The 12,061-nt window shown below is 42.3% G+C and overlaps 1 protein-coding gene across 32 annotated transcripts in view; it reads right to left on the bottom strand.

The window, feature by feature from the left end:
* The window catches only part of KIAA1217, a 496,866-nt gene that overhangs the window by 53,092 nt on the left and 431,713 nt on the right, over positions 1 to 12,061 (bottom strand). The gene's annotated exons all lie outside the window — the stretch shown is intronic.

Raw genomic sequence — 12,061 nt, 5'->3', positions numbered from 1 at the left:
CCCTTCTTTTACTATTTGACCTCTGCACCAGCGGGGCCCTAGGCCACTTCTGAGCTGTGCTCCTCCCCGCAGCTGGGAGGCTGCTGACTGATTTTGGTGTAAATGATGGAGATGTTCGTTGTGTGTCTGGAGTAAAACTTGTTGTAAAGCCCAAGAGCCACACAAAGCGAATGTCTCTTACAAACATGGAAAAGTGTGCTTGAGATCAATGTTTCCTTGAGAGTAGAGGGTCCTCAAATCAATGTCATAGGAACCTGGGGGCTTTTACAGGATCAAGCAGGAAAACAAATACCCCTAACAACTTGGTTATCTCAAGATCTGAATAAAAGCTCTTCCCAATTTTGATATTATGCACAGATACTACACCTCTCTGTTCAGGGCTCTCCAGTGCTATGCACAATTCATGTAGCTTTTGAAACTGGCTCACATTTCTGTACGTCAGACAATGGCAGTGCCATGGAACTATTACCAGTATTCCCAACACATTATCAGATCACCACCACAGAGTGACCTCTGCTAAGGACAGCCATCACACACGCAATGGCATGTGAATTCAGTTATACCTACTTGGTAGTTCAAGACAATAAAAGAGAGAAGGGAGAAGAGTCAGAACAGTGTGGACACCTGGACTACCATCGTATCCCATCAGCAAGTGTCTAGTCCCAGCCTGAGACAGAAAAGGGACCCCATTCTTCACTGGGGGTCTCAGTCCCACGGGCCTCTTGTAGTATGAGCAATGGTGATGATTCCTGGGCTACAAACAGCACTTTCAGACACTGGGGCTTTTAAATACAAGCCAACTACTTTATCTGGTACCCAACAGAAAAAGTCATGGTGGCCTGTTCTTTCACTAGAACAAAATAACTGGTTATGCTGGACTTCATGAGAGAGGCTGTATCTGTATCCTGAACTTCATGGCAATCAAGAGGATTTTCAAGGGTAATTTTGTTCATACACAACTTTTGGGTCTTGCGTTTTGCCTTGGGAATATAACTCTTAGTGCCGTAAAAAAAACATTGAGATTCATTTCACAATTGCAAGCTTCTGACTTCAGAATTCCATGCATTTTCTTTAGTTTAAAATGGATGGTTGTGTCACAATATTGGGTTTTTTGGATGTAAGTCGTGCAGTCTGGAGAGTTATTAATGGTTGTCAAACCACTGGGGGGAAAAATTAAGTATTAATAGTATGATCTCTTTGTTCTAATAGTGTGGAAAGAAGAAATCTCAAACAGTGAGAAGAGATATGCATCTACCCGGAGTGACTTTCCAAGTGTTTCCAGGCATAGTTGTGAACGCTAAACCTCTGAGCTGCAGAGCATTTTCAGTTATACGTGTATTCTTGGTGGCCTGTCTGCCATTAAGCAGTGCATTGCCAAAGAGAAAAATAAGAAATTCCACTCAAGAAAGCAGGTTAGTAGATACCCATTGGCGATCCCAAGTTTATCAGACCCAAGTTGCATGGCACCTTGGAAACGATGGGGTGGTGGCTGGTCTCCACGGGTCGGGGGAACAGACTCACACAAATGAACTCTTGGGAAATGGACCACTTCTGGGGGGACCTGCTGAGTTCCAGGTAGAAGTTGTCCAGAACCCCCATTCTTCCCACAGTAATGCTGGAAGCCAAACTCAAGGCCCTAAGAGCGGCGGAGAGCTACCCTGAGATGTACGACTTTACTGCTCTTATTCAATCCTAGGCAAATGCAAAGGATTTCATTTCTTTTAAAATGGCAGGACATTCTTAGGGTCTAGACAGCTTTGGTTAGGAAGAGGCTTAATGGGTTCTGTGAAGCTGTAGTGCAGGATACGAAGGTGTGGAGACAGACTAACTACACTCAAGAGACAATAATATTAAGAGATGTAAACAGTAGGTAAGTCCACAGATGCAGAGAATAAGCAAGAGTGTGGTGGGAGAGGAACGGCAGATGGAGTCCAATGCTGGCCTAGGCACAGTCCTGATTAGGGCTAAATCAGTGTACTCTCTGGTCCCTCTCTGGTCACCAGCTTTCATTAACTGGTCTAACAAAGGAGGGCAGCAGCATTAAAAACTGAAACAAAGCACCAGAATCATTCCAGATTCAAGACATTGACCGTCAACAGATTCATCACCATGGTGAGAACTGCCGAATGGTTCAGCACAGGTGGGTCCCCTCAGAGGGGTGTCCACAGGGCTTCGTACATGCCTTTGGCATCCTCCTTGGCTCAGTAGGTACTTGGCTTCTCACCCATCTTTCCCTAGACAACGGTTTTAGGATGCAGAGAAAGAAAACCCCCAAATGGCACCCCACTCTCCTGACTCCCCAGGGATAATGTTGACGTAGGATGAGGGTCTGGATGCTGTGGAGCAAACGCCCTGCGTCTAGTCCGGATATACACACACTTGTTCTCCTTCTTGTATCTGTGCATCTAGTCCGGATATACACACACTTGTTCTCCTTCTTGTATCTGTGCGTCTAGTCCGGATACACACACACTTGTTCTCCTTCTTGTATCTGTGCGTCTAGTCCGGATACACACACACTTGTTCTCCTTTTTGTATCTGTGCGTCTAGTCCGGATACACACACACTTGTTCTCCTTTTTGTATCTGTGCGTCTAGTCCGGATACACACACACTTGTTCTCCTTCTTGTATCTGTGCGTCTAGTCCGGATACACACACACTTGTTCTCCTTCTTGTATCTGTGCGTCTAGTCCGGATATACACACACTTGTTCTCCTTTTTGTATCTGTGCGTCTAGTCCGGATATACACACACTTGTTCTCCTTTTTGTATCTGTGCATCTAGTCCGGATATACACACACTTGTTCTCCTTTTTGTATCTGTGCGTCTAGTCCGGATATACACACACTTGTTCTCCTTCTTGTATCTGTGAGGACAGAACTGGATGCTCCTTGGGTGGCCTCCTCCAGGCTATGTCACCAGTGGGGTCACCAGGAAGGAGACATGATCTGCCAGAACCTTGAGAGTGCAGTACACTTGAGCTTGACGGTCAAGGGAGAGCGATTCTCTCCCCCTGCTCAGGAAACAGTGCATGCCCCAGGCGCCGTGCACACGGATTGCACATGCGTGTTCCACCGTCTTGGCCAAATCCACTTCACAAAAATATAATTCTTTTGACACATGGTAATGAGAAAACGTTTTCCCTCCTGTTTAGTCATCAAAGTGTTTCTGGTTTCAGGATTCATTTGAGGGAGATTATCTGATCTATAAATTCATAAATAAGATTGTCTTTCCATTTCATGGTTGGTAATCTGGAAACAATTTTATGGTTTAACTAAATTTCAGCAACTGGAAACTTAGGCAGACTTGTATGATGAAATGTTATGAAGTATATTTTAATGGGAAAGGGGAAAAGAGAAATGCAGTGGAAGAGAAATTAAAACGACCCTGTCATTTTATTGCAGTGGCAATTTTGTACGATAATCACCAGAATACTAAAGATGCTCAAGTTAATTCTTGCCACTATCGCTTGGTTTAAGGTATTCCAGGGCAGGTATAATTACTACTGTTGAAAAGACGGTTTAAAAGTGATTTCATAAACCATTTTATATCATTCCATAAACCATATTTATGTGATTAGTATGTATGGTTAACTAGTCATTTAGTGTCATAAGTCAGGCTGGCTGAATGCATTTTCTCAGGGTCCAAGCATAATATTAATAAAAAATTCAAATCCAATCCAGAGAAGGTGCTGATCCCAGTATTAAATTCCTGTAGCTACAACCAGCTTTCCTGCAAGCCTCATGTCTGCCTGTGAAGATGAAGCAAAACCCAGACTGCTTGTGGTCTGCTCTCTGTCTGCAGAGTCCAGGGAAGGAAGAAAAGAATCTGCATTTGGGGAGATATTTTTAGCCAGTGAGTCCATTCATACGACTTTTTGATTTAAGTTTTCACTGTCAATGTTTTTTGACTGGGGACTTGTCTTTGGACTGACTGAGGCCTCCTTAAGCCTGAATTAAGTCTTTATCATTGTGTACCTAGGTAAATTAATGGCTATTAAAAAACAAGTAGTATAAGAATGGAATTCCCCTATAATAAACCCCTAAGGAAATGTTGTTAAATATCCAAAAGTGCTGGGAGCTGGCTGACACCAGCCAACCCAGCTGATGTGATAAGGTCCCAAGTCCGCATTCACCTTGGTAACCAGTTACTAACTTTGGAACGTAGTGTACAGGACAGTCAGTAACAACTGTAGTAACCAGGGCTGGCTTTCTGGGAGTACTTGCTAGGTGGTCCATCATTCCCTTCTAGTTCTAATATTTTGTAATTATTTTTCTGGTTCCTGCTCATTCCCTGTCACCTCTCTCCCCTTCAGAAAGTGATAAATGGTCAGTGAGTCATCAACAAACATTTCTGAGCACCTAATATGTGCTAGGCACCATGTGAGCTGCTGTGGACATGGCAAGTGTCATCAGCCTTAAGCAATGCCTGCCTTTCACAAAGTCAATTTTTTTTCTAGGAGCAATCTAAGTGACTTAAAACCCTTTCGTCTTGGCAGTGCTGAAGGCGTTTTTCCCAGAACTTGAACAGTGAACAGGTTTAAAGCTAGGCCATGCCCTTGTTTGTTCATGCCCCGATTCTTTGCTATGAGGGAAAAAAATCCAGAGTAATTGAAGACAGTGTTTTTGGATGAGTTCACAGAGTACTGGAATTCAAATGATCTGAATTCGTGCTAAAGCTTTAAAGAGGATTCTGAGCCATGAGCTTCCTATTTCTGCCCGAAGTTAACCTACTGGTGAAAGAGCTGATAACTAAAGACATTCTTCTAAAAGTGCCCAATAAATTTAACTTCTCATGGAAACATCTAGATTTATTGAGGAGATATTGACAGAGTTAGTGGTAACTGCAATGGGGCTGCAATGACATGTACCTCTAAATATTTCATAGGCAACAGTACTGCCTGGGTACCACCGCATGCTCCTTAGGGATAACAGCCGCGTCTTGCACCTTTTCTTGCATCCTCAGTCCTTAGAGGAGGACGGGGCACACAGAGGCTCAGGAAGAAATATCATCTGTAACCCTGACCTTGAAGGCTACTATCTCTCCCCCTGCCCTCTGCTCATGGAGAAAGGAGACTAGGGCTGTTCTATCTTCCCTTTGCCACTTCAATCCATCATCTGTCCAAACTCTCACCATCTCCCCTGCTTCTGAGTTCTGAATTACTCATCCTTAAGTTCCCTACCACATCCAGGAAATTCCCTCACATCCTTGGATGACCTCAGCACAGGAAGCTGGCCTCCTGGCTGCCACACCCCAGGCCATGACCTTTTATAGCTTCAACATCCACACCAATAACCCTTTCAGAAATTTGGCACTAAGATCCCCAAACTCTTCTTCAGACATTCTCTGACCTTAAATTCTTACTTGGTACAGTTTTACATTCTAGATCTGAAACTCCAAAGTCCCCTTTAAGAATAGCAATCTTTGGTTGTCTTCTGTTCCCTTATTCACACAAACCAGCTCTATGCCTGCATGCTGGCCTTACCTCCTTCACTGCCAGCCATCAATACTGTGTGGGAATTCCTTTTAATTTTCCTGCTCCTTACCTGGTGGACCCCCTCACATACTCTCCACTGTCCTGACCTCTTTCTCAGCCTTGCTGTCCCTCTGCTGGTATGACTTTGCCCCTGAATGACTGAGGAGCAGAACAGATGAGAAGAAATTGACTGGTGTGGTGGCAGTGAGGTCGAGAGCAAGGGCTGGAGTCTGGGCATCTTCGGATACAGTTCTGAGAGCATCCTCTGCTGTCTGGTGTGGAATGTGAGAGACAGCGTCAATAAGACACCAAGGCCTTTGGCCCAAGTAACGGATGAAAGAAGTAGTCATACCCGAGATGGGAAGACAGGAGTTCGTTTTTGGACATGCTGAGTTGACCAACAGACATTCAAGGGGAGATACAAATTAGCACTCATAAATCACTGCATGTCTCTGAGTCTCAGTTTCCTCAACCATCAAACTAGGATAACAACTGCCTTAGCTGTCCCACAGGGCTGTCCTCCTACAGTGACATGGGGAAGGAGGGCAAAGGAGAAAATACATGCGCAAGCACATTATAACAGGCAAAATCTTATGGATACGTAAGGCTTCCTTTTATCCCTTCAAGTTCATTCATTCAGCAATGATTTTTCTGGCATCCACTATGCCAGGCACAATTCTAACTGCTGGGGAATTAGTGGTGAATAAAACAAAGGGCTTGGTGGAGAAAAGGTGGTGGAGTGGGAGGACACAGAGTCCACGTCTCCCCACAACTAGGGCACCTACCAGATGCTGCTGGGGGACCTCGACACTCAAGGAGACGGGAGGAAGCCCCGAGCGACTGGGTAGGACATGGGGGGGATTGAGGGGGGAGGAAAAGTGGAGGCCAGATGGGACCGGTGCCCCTGAGGCGTGGCTGGGAGAGGGGAGGGGTCCCACACCTGGAGGGACCCTCAGTGGCTCGGAGGATGAGGGGAGAGCGTGGCTAGCATTTCCCCTGCCCAATCAGGCCCCGGGAAGCCTGCTGGGTCCTGGGCTGGGTTCTCCGCCTTCTGGGGCCCCCGCCGGCCATGCTGGTCCTAGGGGCGTAGGGAGGGGGAGAAGAGGAGGAGAGGCAGACAGGGAGGGGCCCTCCAGGATCGGAGGATCAGGGGAGATTCAGCTAGTTTCCCCCACCCACTTGGGCCCTGGGAAGCCTGGTGGGCTTCTGGACCTGGTCCCCTGCCTTTCAGGGCCCCCTCCAGCTGCGTGGGTCATAGGGGCGGGGGGGAGGGCGGGCAGTGAGAAGAGGAGAGACGAATAGGGAAGGAGCCTCCGGAATCAGAGGATGGGGGGAACGCACCTAGTGTTTCCCCTGCCCACTCGGGCCCAGAAAGCCTGCTGGGGTCCTGGGTCTGCTCCTCTGCCCTCCGAGGCCAGAAGCGCTCCTGGGCCCCTCCAGCCTTGCTGAGGCTAAGCCCCACCCCCCCAGGGCCTTTCCCATCCAAACGAGGTTCTAAACCTAGACCCCGCCCTGGCCTAAACCCTGCCGCTGCCAAAGCCCCGCCCCCCACAGCCAAGGCCTTTTCCAGCTGTTTTTTTTTTTTTTTTTTTTGGCTATTGTGGTTCTGTTTTACCTTCTGGCTGTTGTTTCATCTATATTTTAATTTTTTCTAACATATCTGTTAGTTTTCTCATCTTATTTTATTTATTACTCTTTGTAATTGTTCTGCTCCTTTTTTTTTTGCCACCCTGCGCAGCTTGTAGGATCTTGGTTCACAAGCCGGGGTGCAGGCCTGAGCTCCTGTGGTGGGAGCTCTGAGTCAGGACCACTGGACTAACAAAGAACCTCAGACTCCCGGGAATATTCATCAGAGTGAGATCTCCCGTAGGTCCTCATCTCAGCACCAAGACCCGGCTCTACCCAACAGCCTACAAACTCCAGTGTGGGAAGCCTCAGGCCAAACAACCAGGAAGACAGGAACACAATCCCACCCATTAAAAAAAAAAAAAAAAAGATTGAGATCACAAAAAAATATGTTACAGATGAAGGAGCAAGGTGAAAACCTACAAGACAAAATAAATGAAGAGGAAATAGGCAACCTACCTGAAAAAGAATTCAAAGTAATGATAGTAAAGATGATCCGGAATCTTGGAAAAAGATGGAAGCACGGATCGAGAAAATACAAGAAATGTTTGACAAAGATCTAGAACTAAAGAACAAACAAACAGAGATGAACAATACAATAACTGAACTGAAAAATACACTAGAAGGAATCAATAACAGAATAACTGAGGTAGAAGAACGAATAAGTGAGCTGGAAGACAGAATGGTGGAAATAACTGCCAAGGAGCAGAATAAAGAAAAAAGAATGAAAAGAATTGAAGACAATCTCAGAGATCTCTGGGACAACACTAAATGTACCAACATTCGAATTATAGGGGTCCCAGAAGAAGAAGAGAAAAGGAAAGGGTCTGAGAAAATATTTGAAGAGATTATAGTTGAAAACTTCCCTAACGTGGGAAAGGGAATACCCACCCAAGTCCAGGAAGCACAGAGAGTCCCATACAGGATAAAACCAAGGAGAAACACTCCAAGAAACACATTAATCAAACTAACAAAAATTAAATTCAAAGAAAAAATATTAAAAGCAGCAAGGGAAAAGCAAAAAATAACATACATGGGAATCCCCATAAGGTTATCAGCTGATTTTTCAGCAGAAACTCTGCAGGCCAGCAGGGAGTGGCAGGATATACTTAAAGCAATGAAAGAGAAAAACCTACAACCAAGATTACTCTACCTGGCAAGGATCTCATTCAGATGGAGAAATCAAAAGCTTTACATACAAGCAAAAGTTAAAAAGAATTCAGCACCACCAAACCAGCTTTACAACAAATGCTAAAGGAACTTCCCTAGGCAGGAACACAAGAGAAGAAAAGGACCCACAAAAACAAACCCAAAACAATTAAGAAAATGGTAATAGGAACATACATATTGAAAATTACCTTGCCTGTAAATGGATTAAATGCTCCAAAAGACACAGACTGGCTGAATGGATATAAAAACAAGACCCATATGTATGCTGTCTACAAGAAATCCACTTCAGACCTAGGGACACATACAGACTGAAAGTGAGGGGATAGAAAAAGATATTCCATGCAAATGGAAATCAAAAGAAAGCTGGAATAGCAATACTCATATCAGATAAAATAGACTTTAAAATAAAGAATGTTAACAAGAGACAAGGAAGGACACTACATAATAATCAAGGGATCAATCCAAGAAGATATAACAATTATAAATATATATGCACCCAACATAGGAGCACCTCAATACATAAGGCAAATGCTAACAGATATAGAAGGGGAAATTGACAGTAACACAATAATAGTGGGGGACTTTAACACCCCACTTACACCAATGGACAGATCATCCAGACAGAAAATTAATAAAGAAACATAAGATTTAAATGACACAATAGACCAGATAGACTTAACTGATATTTATAGGACATTCCACCCAAAAGTGGCACTTTCGTCTCAAGTGCACACGGAACATTCTCCAGGATAGATCACATCTTGGGTCACAAAGCAAGCCTCAGAAAATTTAAGAAAATTGAAATCATATCAAGCATCTTTTCTGACCACAACGCTGTGAGATGAGAAATCAATTACAGGGAAAAAACTGTAAAAAACACGAATACATGGAAGCTAAACAGTGAACTACTAAATAACCAAGAGATCACTGAAGAAATCAAAGAGGAAATAAAAACATACATAGACACAAATGACAATGAAAACAGGATGACCCAAAACCTATGGGGCGCAACAAAAGCAGTTCTAAGAGGGAAGTTTACAGCAATTCAATCTCACCTCAAGAAACAAGAAAAATCTCAAATAAACAATCTAACCTTACACCTAAAGCAACTATAGAAAAAAAGAACAAAGAAAACCCGAAGTCAGTAGAAGGAAAGAAATCATAAAGATCAGAGCAGAAATAAATGAAATAGAAACGAAGAAAACAATACCAAGATCAATGAAACTAAAAGTTGGTTCTTTGAGAAGATAAACAAAATTGATTAACCTTTAGACAGACTCATCAAGAAAAAAAGGAAGAGGATGCAAATCAATAAAATTAGAAATGAAAACAGAGAAATCACAACTGACACTGCAGAAATACAAAGGACTATCAGAGACAACTACAAACAACTATATGTCAATAAAATGGACAACCTTGAAGAAACGGAGAAATTCTTGGAAAGGTACAATTTTCCAAGACTGAACCAGGAAGAATTAGAAAATATAAACAGACCTATCACAAGTGATGAAATTGAAACTGAAATTAAAAATCTTCTTCAACAAAAAAAAGTCCAGGACCAGATGGCTTCATAGGCAAATTCTAGCAAACATTTAGAGAAGAGCTAACACCTATCCTTCTCAAACTCTTCCAAAAAACTGCAGAGGGAGGAACACTCCCAACTTCATTCAACAAGGCCACCATCACCCTGATACCAAAACTAGATGAAGTTATCACACACACAAAAATTACAGACCAATGTCACTGATGAACATAGATGCAAAAATCCTCAACAAAATACTAGCAAACAGAATCCAACAACACATTAAAAGGATCATACACCATGATCAAGTGGAATTTATCCCAGGAATACAAGGATTCTTCAATATATGCAAATCAATCAATGTGATACACCATATTAACAAATTAAGGAATAAAAACCACATGATCATCTCAACAGATGCAGAAAAAGCTTTTGACAAAATTCAACACCGATTTATGATAAAAAGTCTCCAGAAAATGGGCATAGAGGAAACCTACCTCAACATAAAGGTCATATATGACAAACCCACAGCAAACATCATTCTCAATGGTGAAAAACTGAAAGCGTTTCCACTAAGATCAGGAACAAGACAAGGATGTCCACTCTCGCCACTCTTATTCAACACAGTTTTGGAAGTCCTAACCACGGCAATCAGAGAAGAAAAAGAAATAAAAGGAATCCAAATTGGAAAAGAAGAAGTTAAACTGTCACTATTTGCAGGTGACATGATACTATACATAGAAAATCCTAAGGATGCCACCAGAAAACTACTAGAGCGAATCAATGAATTTGGTAAGGTTGCAGGATACAAAATTAATGCATAGAAATCTCTTGTATTCCTATAACTAATGATGAAAAATCAGAAAGAGAAATTAAGGAAACAATCCCATTTACCACTGCAACAAAAAGAATAAAATACCTAGGAATAAACCTACCTAAGAAGACAAAAGACCTGTGCTCTGAAAACTATAAAACACTGATGAAAGAAATCAAGTGACACAAACAGATGGAGAGATATACCATGTTCTTGAATTGGAAGAATCAATATTGTGAAAATGACTATACTACCCAAAGCAATCTACATATTTAATGCAATCCCTATCAAATTACCAATGGCATTCTTCACATAATTAAAACAAAATATTTTACAATTTGTATGGAAACACAAAAGACCCTGAATAGTCAAAGCAATCTTAAGAAAAACAGAGCTGGGGGAATCAGGCTCCCCGACTTCAAACTATACTACAAAGCTATAGTAATCAAGACAATATGGTACTGGCACAAAAACAGAAATATAGAACAATGGAACAGGATAGAAAGCCCAGATATAAACCCAAGCACATATGGTCACCTAATTTATGACAAAGGAGCCAAGAACATACAATGGAGAAAAGGCAGCCTCTTCCAATAAGTGGTGCTGGGAAAACTGGGCAGCTATATGTAAAAGAATGAAAATTAGGACACTCCCTAACACCATACACAAAAATAAACTTAAAATGGATTAAAGACCTAAATGTAAGACCGGACAGTATAAAACTCTTAGAGGAAAACAGGAAAAACACTCTTTGACATAAACCACAGCAAGATCTTTTTTGACCCACCTCCTAAGAGTAATGAAAATAAAAACAAAAATAAACAAATGGAACCTAATTAAACTTAAAACCTTCTGCACTGCAAAGGAAACCATAAACAAGATGAAAAGACAACCCTCAGAATGGGAGAAAATATTTGCAAACAAAGCAGCAGACAAAGGATTAATCTCCAAAATATACAAATAGCTCATGGAGCTCAATATCAAAAAAAACAAACAACCCAATTAAAAAATGGGCAGAAAACCTAAATAGATATTTCACTAAAGAAGACATACAGATGGCCAAGAGGCACATGAAAAGATGCTCAACATCACTAAGTATTAGAGAAATGCAAATCAAAACTACAATGAGGTATCACCTCACACCAGTCAGAATGGCCATCAGCAAAAAATTTACAAACAATAAATGCTGGAGAGGGTGTGGAGAAAAGGGAACCCTCTTGCACTGTTGGTGGGAATGTAAATTGATACAGCCACTATGGAGAACAATATGGAGGGTCCTTAAAAAACTAAAAATAGAATTACCATATGACCCAGCAATCCCACTACTGGGCATATACCCAGAGAAAACCGTAATTCAAAAAGACACATGCACCCCAATGTTCATTGCAGCACTATTTACAATAGCCAGGTCATGGAAGCAACCTAAATGCCCATCAACAGACGAATGGATAA

This window comes from Balaenoptera physalus, assembly GCF_965194825.1.
Source record: "Balaenoptera physalus genome assembly, chromosome: 2".
Lineage (NCBI taxonomy): Eukaryota > Metazoa > Chordata > Mammalia > Artiodactyla > Balaenopteridae > Balaenoptera > Balaenoptera physalus.
The sequence above is the reverse complement of the archived record's forward strand: the minus strand, read 5'-3'. Positions and strand labels throughout refer to the sequence as shown.